We start from the raw sequence: 13836 nt of genomic DNA, 5'->3' as shown, positions 1-13836 counted from the left end.
TAAGGAATCACAACAGTCCAGTTGGCTGTAAATAAAGGAATGAATAAGGGTTTCAGTGACCTGGAATGAAAGAAAAGATCTGATCCTGGACTGACAGATGGCTGTCTGTGCTGTGTTACGGAAATGAGAAGAAAAATTTTGGTCTGAATCAAGAATCCTATTGTTTCTGGCCTCCGAACAGTGCAAATCCAAGGGAACCAACGGTGGCTTTACGAATTCTCTATGTGCTTTCAGCTCAAAGACCGTCACTTCACTTTGATCTGTATTAAAGTTACTAGCTATACAGGATTTCATGTCTTTTTTTGTGACTTCGGTTTCACCTGAATTACTCTGTATCTTACAGAACTGACTTTAAAGGTTCGAACGGTTAAGGGTTGGCTTACATCGCAGACTCCCTTTTGTTTTCTGTGCCTGCATTTTCACAGGTCCTCCGCTGTGGGTTTGATAGATGTTGAGAATCGCAGTCACAGGAAAAATATCCACTCCCCTTTTAGCTGTGTTTTGGTCTCCACCAAGTTGTGAGGCAAAAATCTGTCTCTTTACTTGCTAATGCTTCACTATGTTCATCAGCAAATTTTGTCTGCAGTGTCCTGTAGGAAAAGAGTGTATCAGCATTTCAGTAAAAACTTCCCACTGTGGCGTGTAAAACCAAAACAATTAGCTAAAAGATGCTAACATGTTCAATAGATCGGAAGTGAGTCATTTCTCTGTAAGGTTATCCCCACAAGTGACCCCTTCATTTTGGTATTTTTCACTCTTTTTTGGATCATTCAATCCATTGTTAATATAAGAATTTTAACTAGTGCAGCTTTAACAGTTTACTTGTTCCTGTTAATCTTGTTTCCTTTTTGTTCTGAACTTAGAACCACATTCTTTCTGAGAGTGTTATAAGAACAATAATAATTAACAATAATTAATTATAAATATCATCATAGGCATTGACATGTGAGTGACTGCACAACAGCAATTTTCCATTTCAGTTTATAATATGTAGAACTTACTTTGTATTCATGATGGATCAAATTTTTACTCAAGCGTTGAAAATAATGTATTAAAAGGTGAATATCTAATTAGGCTTAATCATAATCAAACACCACATTTATCTCCAGAGTAATCAATCCAAACTCAAACACAAACAATTCAGCAACGAGATAAACAACACCCCACAGTGAAAATGGCACAACAGTTGATTTTAACAATAACAGTGTCTTTGTCTCTGTCGTCATTTTACTTGTCCTTTTACCCTGCAGACTCTCGTAACAAACCCCTGCGTTGTTGCTGCCTTCTTCGTGCATCCAAAGTAGTCCAGCCAAGCATGAGATGGTTGTAAAAATGTTATCTCACATAGTGGTGACCTTTTTAGGGGCATCATGCCAGGCAAACACTCCGACTGAAAGCCCTGAATGGATCTGTGATGACCCGTGTGTCTCCCACCCCAACCGCTCGTCACACTTGGACGAGTGCACAGAAAGACTGTCTCATTCCAGGCTCCTAATGGCCGCCTCTGGGCAGTCTGAAGCAGGAAGTCGCAGAGATGCTGGGGGGAAAAAAATGGATAAAACCAAGCTGCAGCCTTACTGTAGTTGGGATTTGGGGAATACATTTCCACACTGCACAGCTGTGTGTCACTGCAAAGCCTGAAATCAATCCCGAGAAAGAAAATGAGAAATCCAGGGGGCCTTTGTAAACTCCTGTTCAAAAATGTAACTTTATACGGAGGTGACAGGAGTCTGGTTAGGAATGTCAGTAGGCTGCAGTTTTATTATAAGACAGAAAAATAGTGAGTTAAAATAGCAGATGTAGAGCATTTACAGTGTTACTGGTAAGTCGTAGAAGCATATTTTGTTCTTATTTCTAGTCAGTTGCCGTCAGAGCTAAACAACAGGGGTAGGAAATCCTTTTTAAATTGGTTAAAAGAACTCTGCTCTGGAGGGAAATTAACTTGATTTAGTAAAATATCTAAAGACCTTAAAGGATAATACTGCTGATAGATTTTTATACTTTTCTACTATAAACAATTTCCAAAAAAAGACCAACTATAAACACAGCCCATTAACATGTATTGCCTTTCTAATATAGTTTATTCCTCTGTGACGCAGAGTTTTTTTTATCCACTGAGTCATACTGTTGTATGGGCTACTAAGAATATGGGCACTTTATTTCACTTTATGAGTCAGGTGCTATAGATAGGTACCGAGAGACAAACTATGGCATTGTCGGGTTTTGTCCGGTCATGAGATTTTCTGGCAACTTACCAGTCAGAAGCTGGAGGACTGCGACTGAGGTAAATAGATTCAGCAGATTTATAATTGTTTTAAAGATAAAAAATGAAAATATTTAAACTAATATAAGCAAGAAAGAAAAAATAAAGACTTTATGTAAATAGGTGGCTGTGTAAACCGTGTAAATGAATATATTAATAATTAATGTGTCAACACTGTGCATATATTTTTTAGTAAATAAAGTAAAATATATTAATTAATTTTAAACCTTAAAACACTGACAAAATATGGAATAATGCCAGCCTTCTAAAATCTAAATAATTGGCCATAAACATTTGACATCTTAGTATATGAAATACATAGTATGCGGCCAAGATTAAGCCTTTGCAGTATTCAGTTATATAATACAATGAATTATCCAAAGTCACTCAGAATATAGCTTTCTGTTTCTTGTGCATTCAGTCGGATGATCAGCTGACCCATAATTCACCCCTCATGTTCAGAGCACTGTGTTCATGCAGATACGTTTGTGAAGACACCATTGTGTTTGCTCATAATCTAACTCATAATGCTCCTTCTCATGCTGGTTATTCTGCCTCTCTGCAACACATTACTGTTCCTGGCTGCTGCACCAACTCAGCCTCCTCCTGTTCTGCTTTCTCATTGCCATATACCTCTCTATAGACTCTCTCCTGTTATACATTTCATGAATCCCATTTTAGTGTCACAAATCTGTTGGGTATTGTTCTGAATAGCTGTGGGAGACTCATTGTGCTCCCGGCTGAATCCTCTCCTGCTGCAGAAATTCCTTGCAATGCAGCAATTCATTGGCAATAAATGATGCAAATGTCTGATGCGCTTGCATTTTATTTGAGATGAACAGAAATTTGACAAAGAAAATGTTAACAGCTAAAAATTCGAGTTTGTTCTGCTCCACATTTTATAAACAGCATATACCTCCTTTTTCTTTTTACCCTCTAGATGAGTTAAAATGAGAAAACTGAACAGACAAACTGAAACATCAGGTGACAAATGTCTCGGTCAAATTGAAACCCAGAGTTACAGTTGTATCGTAGATTTCTGAGCCACGTATGAGCACCTGCTTTCTTTTCAAAGTGACATATTCTCTAATTTTAGCCACTACCTTTATCCAGACTGAAGTATCTCAACAACTATTGGCTCGATTACCATATATTGGAATATGTGGTGCTTTTGAGGGCAGGCTGCAGTCCATACAACACAAAGCACAAGGTGTGTGAGGTCAGAGTGCATACCGGTGGTGGATCAGCTCTCGTACAGTCATATGAGCAACATGCATTTTTCATAAATCTATGTGACAGAGGCAAGCAGACAATGCGATGCTATCTGCAGCATATACTTTGCTAATTAGAGGGACAGCAGAAGAGAAAATTATCTGGTGAAAATTGTACATTCACACGGTTGTAGAGACGACTTGTGATCATGAGCATGTGATCAGGGTGTTTGTTGTGCTAATGACCGAAAACAAACTTAATATATAGGAAGTTTTTGTGAAGCAATAGGCCTGTAAAGGGTGTTCATAAATCATTTGTCATGGATTTTAGTGTTGTCTTGTTTGTTTTTCATTGGTCATTATTCTAGACATCATAAACAATCTTTGTTGCTTATGGTTGTTACAATCTAAACTAAATAAAACATACAGTTATTCTGCAGTGTAATCGCACAAGGTTGTAATTTTCTGTAGTAGTGAACATAGTTCAGGCCACGCTAGTATTGCCCTCTGGTATAAATACATGTTATGGACGTTGAGCTAAAATCTGAACTCACTTCACTCCTTCTCGTGGGCACCACAGCTAAATATATGACTGCCATCTAAATATGTCCCATTACTGTCTTCCAATCTCTAATTCTGCCATGCTAAATCAGTCCTTCTGTCTCTTTCAGTAGCAGGGAGTCTTACTAATTACCATTTCAAACCTCTAGTTTGGCTTCCATGTTCCTTCATTATATCTGATGAGGAGTCGGGCCAGTTTTTGGGAGAAAAGGAAACAAGCGTTCAAAGGCTGTACAGAGCACAAGTGAAATTACACAGTGCTGCTCAAAACCACACACTCATGAAACAACTGTAGTGGCATCGGTGGTCAATGCGGTGACACACAACATGTCTGCTCTGTTTTTTTGTATCTGTATATCGCTGAAAAATAATTACAGCTGTGCTCTCTCTGGGAACAGTTAGCCACATAGAGAATGAATTATGTATTTGTTTCAATCCTGACTACCCATCTCGAACGTGTTTGCTGCTTTACCTGTTGTGCTTTTCATACTTCAGTATAACAAGATGAACTCATACTGTGAAATTATGCGGGAAGCCAAGGCAATTTCATTCAGTCCTCCACTTCATCTTAACAGCATTTCTCCATATTAGTTTTGTCATGCAAATCCTCAGCGCCACATTATTCTGCGTGGGCTACCTGTATCATAATAAATTGAAGCCTGTGCGAGGGTGTGAATTAAGGAAAAAATATATATTTTACCTCGGATGCCAAATAGAAGCCCACCTTGACTTCAGGAGAGAGATAGGTGTGCTGAAGAAATGACATACATTGTATCTTTAATGTTTAATTAGGCTTTAGCAAGTGTTCTATACTGGAGGTGTTTCACTATGACTATGATCACGGTGCATAAAAACTAGGCTCTTCTCTTCAGTGTGGGCGTGGGGGTCCTGCTCTCCTTGTGAATTGCTAACCGAGGCATATGGTGTCTGTGACCTGCAGGTGTTGAGTCGCAGGCGTGCTGAGAGACCAACAGGAGTGGGATCACACTGTCAGACATAGATTCTCTCTGGTGCTGGATAATTACAGTTGCTTCGGTCTCGTTTGATAATACAGTACGTTTTTTTTAGTTTAGTTTTTTTTTTTTTTTTTTTTACAAAGGTATTTTTTAACAACCTGAGTACAAAATGAGTGAGAATAGCAATATAGGTTTTATGCACTGTGCAGCCATCGAGGGAAGATACAGGGAAAAGGAGTGAAAAAATCTCATCCTACTCTCACAGTAATCCTTTAAAGAGGGCTTTGCTGCCTCTCACTGCCAAACACTTTGATACATCCCTTTTGAAAATAAGTGGAAAAAAAGGCTGGAACAGAGTGATTTTAAGGGGATTGAGGAGGTGAGAAAGATTTGCGGTTATTTCACATCGCTTTTCAGCATGAAAAAAAGAATCAAAATTATCTATTATATGAAGGAATAGGAAGCTGCTCAGAGCATCGTCTGAGGGAAGTCTTTGAAATCTTTGAGTTTTTGCATGTTGATTGGTAAGATTTTTAGGTGCTTAAAACCAACCCAAACTGCGCTGCAACAATCCTAACACACAAGTCTATTGGCAAGTAGAAGCAATGGAGGAAGAATTCAAAGTATTTACTTAAGTGAAAAGAGTAATGCTACAATATTAAAATAATCAATTACAACCAAAAGTACAGCACTAAAATATCAAAGAAGTAAAAGTGTGAAGATTGTAAGTAAGAGTATCATTAGAAAAATGTCACGTGTGAGCATATGATATAATATATTGTTGGATAATTGCTGATGCACTAAAGGAGTAGTGTAGTAGAAGTAGCAGTAACAGTGAAAAATCTTATAAGCTTGTCACATCTTGTCATACTTTCTTGTAAAATCTGGCGGAGTAGCATGAAGTAGCACAAAATGAAAATATTCATAAATACAAATAAAGCCCATTCAGACACAAAGCAATTCAAAGTGCTTTACAGAGGCATAGAAATACATCACAAAAATAAGACATGAAGGGGACATTAAAAGTGCATTTGAAAGACAACAAAGACAGAAATAAAAGCAAAAACAAGCAAATAAATATTTAAAAATTGAAAGATAAAGATCCCTTGAATGTGTACTGAAGTAAATGTACAATACTTAACTACATTTCACCACTGAGGAGAGCTAGAAGAGATCTAACTTGGGTCTCAATAAGTTATATCATCTCATAGTACATGAATTATAACTTATGCACAAGCATACGGCAAGAGCACACTCAGGAAAATAACAGGTTGCCATATTTGAATGTGCAAGCTTTGTGTTTATACGTTTTTTGTCCCATATGATGGAGCAAAATTTCATACTAAGTCAAATTTCACACGTCACAAGACCCAAAATCTTTTCTGTGTGTATGTGCTGTACTGTGGATTTGTAGGATTGGCTGTACAAAAAAAATATGATGTAGGCGTTTGTACCTAAAAGTAGACATGCTGGGTGTGGGGTGTGAATGCAACTGTTTAATTTCTACAGTTGGTTGACAGTGAGAGCATCACAGTGCATGTACTGAATATGAATGCAATGAATGTATTTACTGAATATATTAGTATGTAGATATGCAGACATGCTAAATCCTTAGCATCCTGTTTGGAAGACAGCAGAGGGTGGAAGCTCTCACAGCGGACCAGCCATCATACACAGAGCTGTCCATCAAGTACTTGGTCGCCATGGAAACAACCTAGTTCCAAACTAGCGCAAGGCGGGTGCAGCGATATAATGGAGGACCAGACAGAGCCGTGTCTGCCCGGGGAAGTGTTGCTTTTAAAACGACCACCCTCATCCTTGTCTTTTCCAGTTAGACAAAATGAGACTGGGAGAGAGTGTGACACAGTATCAGGCTGCGGTACTCCAAAATATACACAAGCTGAAGTGTAGTCCAGTGAAAACACCAAGCATCTTTGTTAGTGGTTGTTTTTTGCTGAAGGTAATACTTAGGCCTAAGCCACATGACACTACTTCCGCCGTCTCTTTGGAAACGATATTATAGGTTTAGAGAGGTTTAGATAAAGAGTTTCAAACAGCTCAAGATGGCTTATCTTATCAACAGCATGTAATCATTAAAGGTATTACATCCAGCTTACATCAGTCAGATAACTGGCACATTATAAGCAAAGCCAGAAAATAAAAGAGAGAGATGGAAAAAGGAGGAAAAGAAAGACAAGGACGACGTCCAAGAGAGAACAATGGAGCCATCTCGCTAAGTCAGAGGGAAACACGCAGACTGGTGAAAGTTGTCCTCGGATGACAGTAGAGTAGCTAAGGACCTGCAGAAATATGACATCAAATATTATCAGTATGGTGATTATTGTGACCTCACACTGTCAGACATGTAGAAAGGAGACTAAATGCTCTTTCCATAGGTGTGAAGCCTGTGCAGGTACAAAAGCGTGATAGGAAAATAAAGGAAAACAAGGCTGAAACCTGAGAGACAGACAGACAGACAGACAGACAGACAGACAGACAGAGAGAGAGAGAGGCTACTAAAAGTGACAAAAGGTGAGCTGATGGCGTCTGCCATTGCCGTATGGTGAGACTGTGAGAGTGGGGGTGCCATCTCCCAGGAAGTGACAGTTACGGTGTGAAGAAAATCTCATGGGGTCCCACACTGCTGCGAAAACAGCAGCACAAATGAATATAGCTGCAAGTGACAGCAACTGGCAGGGTCCAAACACTTTGTGGATCCACTGTAATACCAATATACTTGAAAATAAAGTTGCAGTTTATATCCATGTCTGACCAGACTCACATATGTACTGAAGACCTTTCAATTTCAATTCAATGAACCCTATTACATGTTTTGCCATGATTAGCGTATGACTTCTTGAGTTATGGACAAAAATGTGTTTTGTTAGGTCACAGCAACCTTGACCTTTGACCCTTGACCAGCAAAATCTAATCAGTCATCCTTGAGTCTAAGTGAACATTTGAGTCAAATTTAGGTAACTGAGATATCTTGTTCACGAGAATTGGATTTTATATATAAAACAAGTCACTGAGACATCTGCATCAAATGTCTAAATTGTTACATGATGTCACATTTGTGTTATTTCTATAGTTTCACAGGTGAATTTGTTAACTATTCAACAGTTGTTTATGTTGGAAATATCGTGCATCTGCATTAACATCAAAATTATTTCCCAGCATTTATCGTCCTTTATGAGGGCAAAAGTTGTTTGGTGCGTTACATCCAGGTAAGCTGTAAAAAAAATTCTGCTCCAGTAATAGGTGATCTGATCAAGGGTAATGAATGCTAAGTGATTGATCCAATTGTTTCAGGTGGCTGAATGTTCACTGCAGCAGGTTGGTTTACAAAACATGGCTGGGCCAGCTGTCCTGTCCACAGGCGACACTGAAAAAAAAGGTGCTTTTCTAATGTCACAGTGCTGGTTATTATCAGGAGATCTGGAGCAGGGGGTGTAAATGCGGGATAATGGTGCTTATTGCAGAGCCCTGGGTCGTCTTTGTTACATGTAGAGGTCACATGGAGGTGTCGACAGGCTGCTTGCAAAATGATGACAGGTTTTTCCTACATTTTCCCCTCTTGGGTCGTTGAATTCATCCGGCGTTGTGGAGTACTGGAAGAAATGAGGCAAAGAGCAGGTGTAGCTGCTACCACAACACATCCGTCATCCACTGGGCTTCCTAATGCACATGTAATATTTAGGTGGAACAAAGTATATGTGGGAAGGAAACGAGTGAAAGGGAAGAGAAAAAGCCAATATCCTACCTTACCTTTGGACTAAATTAATCTTTTCTCTTTGTCTACTCCTGTCTCTTTGATAAGTGGCAGTGGCATTATCACAGTAATGTGTCTTAGTGGTGACATTTCAGGTTTGTCTTGAGCATTTTTATCCCTTATCATGCTGCAGTGCATTGTACTAGTAAGCTTTGTGGTTCTGGTACTCTTCTGAGCACAAGGTAGGAAAGGAGAACTGTCAACAATAAATTGGCAGAAGCAGACTAAATTAGAAGACTAATAACTGTACATGTATCACATTGGAAGTTAAGTCAATCCGTGTTTTAAGGTTTATACGCTTGTCCATAGTACATCATGTATACTTTGTTTGGATTCAGTGTGGTATCTGTCATCTTGTGCTTGTATCGGGCTCCTCGTGGAGCCTACAGCTCAAGGCTTTACTTTTAGCAATTTCTATGTCTCTTGGACGTCTTTTGGGGAGGTCTAAGTGGGTCCAGTGGAGTCACTTGACTGTTGTCTTTTTCTGCTTTGTCATTCTTCGATACACTAACTCTTGTAGTTCTCTTTTCGCTTCCTCTTGTGTGTCTTTGTGCTTCTGTTTGTTATGCGTGGTACAAAAATCGAAATTATACAAAGTTTATTGCTCTTTTATAATGAATCGCTTATCCTGCTTCCTGCCATAAAAGTGGTGCTTTTTAAAAGTATGAATTAATGAACAAGAATAACCGGTGTGACAGGTGTCCAAATATGGAGCAGATAAAAGTATGACAATTGGTAATAAAAAAATGGTTGCCCCAGCTGTGTGGGTTTTGCTTTATTATTTTACAAATTCTCAGAAGCAATACCTCACTGGATAGATAATTTCATATCTGACTTATGTATCATTCATAAGACCACCTCTTAAGTCATACACCATTTTAGTCACATCACTTTCCGCCGATGCCTCTGCGAGTTTACAAGTCTCTGAGATACTGATCAGAAGATCTGTTGTAGCATGTTGTCAGAGGGAAATTACAAGTCATCTAAACTAGAAATGACACATTTATCTGATGAGGAAGTACGCTTTAGAGGGATGATAAAACTATTTAGGGCCTGAAACTCAAAGACAGACCATTGTTTAATTTGGATGAATGTGCGTCATATAAGAACACAGAAGGTCTTTCAGCATATGTGGTTATCATGTCATGCTGTTTGTATCTAAGTTTCCTACTTCATCATGCTCAAACAAATCATGTTTTTCTTTTTGACCCATGATAGGGACATGCCAGTGTTGGCTGGTTGATTCGCTATTTTGACTGAGACTGAAATATCTTGACAAATGTTTCATTGATTGTCATGGAATTTGACCCAGATATCTACAGAGCCCAGAGGATGAATACAAATGACTTTGGTTATCTTCTGACTTTTTGTACTATTTATATTTGTCCAACTTTGGGTCATGACCAAATCCCTGTTTTGTAAAGCGTGGCACAGAAAGGGTTAACTGTGACCTGCAGGCAGAGGAGCCTGTAATTAATTAAATGATAGAACCCTGATAAATAGAGGTACAGAGATGCTTGTTTGTTATGTTGCTTGACTGTGTCTAAATGTGAGTTTGGCCTCTGCTAATTATGTACCTGTTTGCCAATTATCTAAGTTAACCATAGTCATGCATATTTAGTCGATTATAATTAGTAAGTATTGCTTTGCTTATACTGACATTGTTAGTTAATTCCCATTGTAATCATATTTCCAGATCACAGCCATTACCAACAGATCATTTGGCTTCTTTTTCCTCTACATGCACACATGAGTGCATCAGACCCAACAAATGGCCTACTGCCACCAGATTTAATTGTCTCTCTTCACTCTTGCTGTCTGTTTAGGGCAAAGTTACCCATTTGCTCTCATTTCACTATATGATTTTCTGTTTACTTATCACTATGCAGCGTGTGAGGATACAATATGAACCTAATGAAATGCTCTCAGAAGTCTCATCCTTCCATCTGTCAACCCCTCATCAAACACCTCCACCAGGATTTTGTTGATGTGAATGAGCCCATTAAGCCAGCAAGACTTTAGTGATATGTTGACTCACATAATTTCTAAATCAGTTGAGATATTGCGATCAGGAGAAACAGATGGCATGAAATGACCGGGATATTGAAGGCTCGAAACACCCGAGCACATCCAATGTATTGCCATGGAAACCGTCACGCTCTTGCAAGTTTGTAATGGCCACAATTAGTTGAGAGGAACAACACAGTGGGGTAGATCAGAGAGATGGCCAGATGTTCAGATACGATTTTAGCTGTAGCAGAAAGCTTTGACTGCTCTGTGATTTATCTCAATCATGATGTTTCAATGATGATTATGCAGGTAGCGATGATGAGGGTGGTGCTGGTGGTGGTATTTTGATTTTAAAGCACAGACAAAAAGACTACAATACATGTGCCCAGGAAACAGTGGAAGGGATGCCAGTCACCCACCTTTCATAGCATCATAGCTTCCAAAAAAAGAGAGTGAAGGCCTTTATCCTTGTAGATAAGCGAGTTCAGCTGTGTGTGGACAAAAACTAAAAAACCTGAGAGAATTCCCACATATTTTTTGCTCTTGTGAGACACGTCAGATGAAGTAAGACTGTATTTTATCCATGGAGAGGTAAAAGAAAATCTAACAGTCAACTGATCGATTGATCTCCCCCTAATAGCAGCTGTCCAATTCAGCTTAGCAACTGTATCTAGGCACAATAGGTCTGTCAAGATTTCCGTTTTTCCAAATTCTCTGAGTGATACTCCACACAAGTAGTTTGGAGGAATATGGCTTTTTTTTGCCATTCAAAAAACAAAAACACACTCAACAGTAAAAACAATGTCTTTAAAAAGTGTGGTTGTCTACTCTAAAGTATGCTACAAATGTTAGCATGCCCAGCTAACTATCTTAACTAGTTGTTGTGTTGGAAGTAAGTACCTAGAGAATATCTCAAGGCTAAGAATATCGTTAGCTTACAGCATTATTTATGGGGTTATTGATCATGTTAGAAAAAGCCCTGGTACATCCACTGTGTGAGAGCTGGTAAAATGCCAGTAGCAATAGCGGCTCTGTCCTGCTTGTTTTGTGAGGACTGTACAGCAACCCCAGCCAAACTCATTACATGAGATAGCATTATGTTTGGCAAAGCTCGTCAGTTGATCCTCAGAAGACTTTTATCTTGTAAATATAAAACATATCGTTTGCAACGACTAACAATAAAACATAAATCTCACCTCCCTGCTGCATGTACAAGTAGGCTTTTTAAGGCAAGTTTTTTTTAGCACTCCAGTGCAATACAAGAGCTAACTAACTACTAGCTAACAATTTTGCTTCACTGTTTCCATGTCTTTTACATGAATAATCAATTTGTGAGGATGCTGACATTGCAGCTGTGCTAAAAAATGCAAGATGCACTTTCATGCACACATATTAAGAACACTTCTTCTGTCATAGTGCACATGCACACACTTTCTCACACCTGCTAAGACACCTCGCTCAGTCATTGTGAAATTCATTTTTCAGTCGTCCACTACAAAGGCTGCAGTATAATGAAGTGTTGCTGACTGACACGCACCTGGACACTGATGATAAGCACCTGAGTCTGGTGTTCAACAAAGGGCTGCTGACCTGCTGGGGGGGTGCTGGGAGGACTGTAAGAGACCTATCAGTACAGAGGTCTTAACATATTGCTCTGGGCCAGAAAAACACTTCCCACAGCCCACTCACACTCTCCATTTTTCAGTCACAGTCTCTGAGCACACCAATGAATTTGTGTGAGTCATCTGCCTCCAAACGGCCCGTTATTGAGCTTCACTTTGAAGAGAACAGCATGTGTGCAATGAAGCCAGTGCCTCTGGATGCATTATTTGGAGGCAACATTTTGAGTATCTGTGCAAACTCCCTGATCCATATGCATGTTTATGCAGATGTGTGTGTGTGTGTGTGTGTGCGCCTTGTGGTTGTTCGTGGGAAATATTCAGCAAGTTTTACACCACTAAGTGTCCCTCCTTTATTCTCTGAGAGGACATCTGAACAAGTTTCAGTGGTTAAAGAAGATGTTTCAACTATAAACACCATCCACTGCAAGTTTTCTTTCCAGTTGGTCTTATGGATCACAGACAGCTGGTTAGATCTTTTTGTGTAGTGATTTATTATTCATTGGCATATTTGGCTGTGCAGTAGTAATTGCAGCATGCAGCAGCAGTGCCTGCATCTGATGGAGCACAAATGAATAAATAAATCTAGATGGCGGAGCTATTTGAACGTGTGACATTTACTGATGAGGCAATTAAGAGAGGAGCGCACAAACGCCCAACCAGCACTGCACAATAACAGCAATTTCTCTCTCTCTCTCGCTCTCTCTCACTTGCACACACACACACACACACACTCAAATACATTCATATATTATGCAAGCATTCATACTTAAACAGATATCTGGTACAGATCTTTGCCCCACCCAGTGTCTAATCAAACAGTGATGGCTGACGCGTCTGTGATAGAAGGTCATTGGTGTAATCACACCATGTTTTCCTTTGACTCATATGTATGCAAAAAACAAAAACAACAAAATATGACCTGACTGGAACCTAATTTTATTTTCAAATGAGACTGTCACACTATTTCAGTCAATGTAGTTTCTTTTTAAGCATGATCACATTTGTTCGCTAACCTTAACCAAGTGGTTATTATTGTAACCATGACAATGAAGGTCCCCTAACCATAACAAAGTAGTCATTTTAACCCAAATCATGATCTTTACCCAAAACTACCAAAGTCATTTTTGTAACTGAACATGTGCAAATCTGTACTACTTTGTTGTCAAATCATAGAACAGACATCATAACAATGATTTGTTTTGGAAGGCACAGAAAAAAATTATTTTACCAATAGAGGTCTCAGATTAGAAAATTCATGTGAGAGCTATGATAACAACCATGTGCAAGTTTTCACAGCTGCCAAAAAAAAAAATCACATCTTAAGATTCATTAAGTAGATGACCAAACCAAATTGATCATATTATATGATCTTCAATGTCATATGTCTGCTAAATTGTTGTGGAATTGTTGAAGCTCAAATTTCCATTATTCTGGCTTCTGG

Source organism: Seriola aureovittata, chromosome 11 (genome assembly GCF_021018895.1).
Source record: "Seriola aureovittata isolate HTS-2021-v1 ecotype China chromosome 11, ASM2101889v1, whole genome shotgun sequence".
NCBI lineage: Eukaryota > Metazoa > Chordata > Actinopteri > Carangiformes > Carangidae > Seriola > Seriola aureovittata.
The sequence above is the reverse complement of the archived record's forward strand: the minus strand, read 5'-3'. Positions refer to the sequence as shown.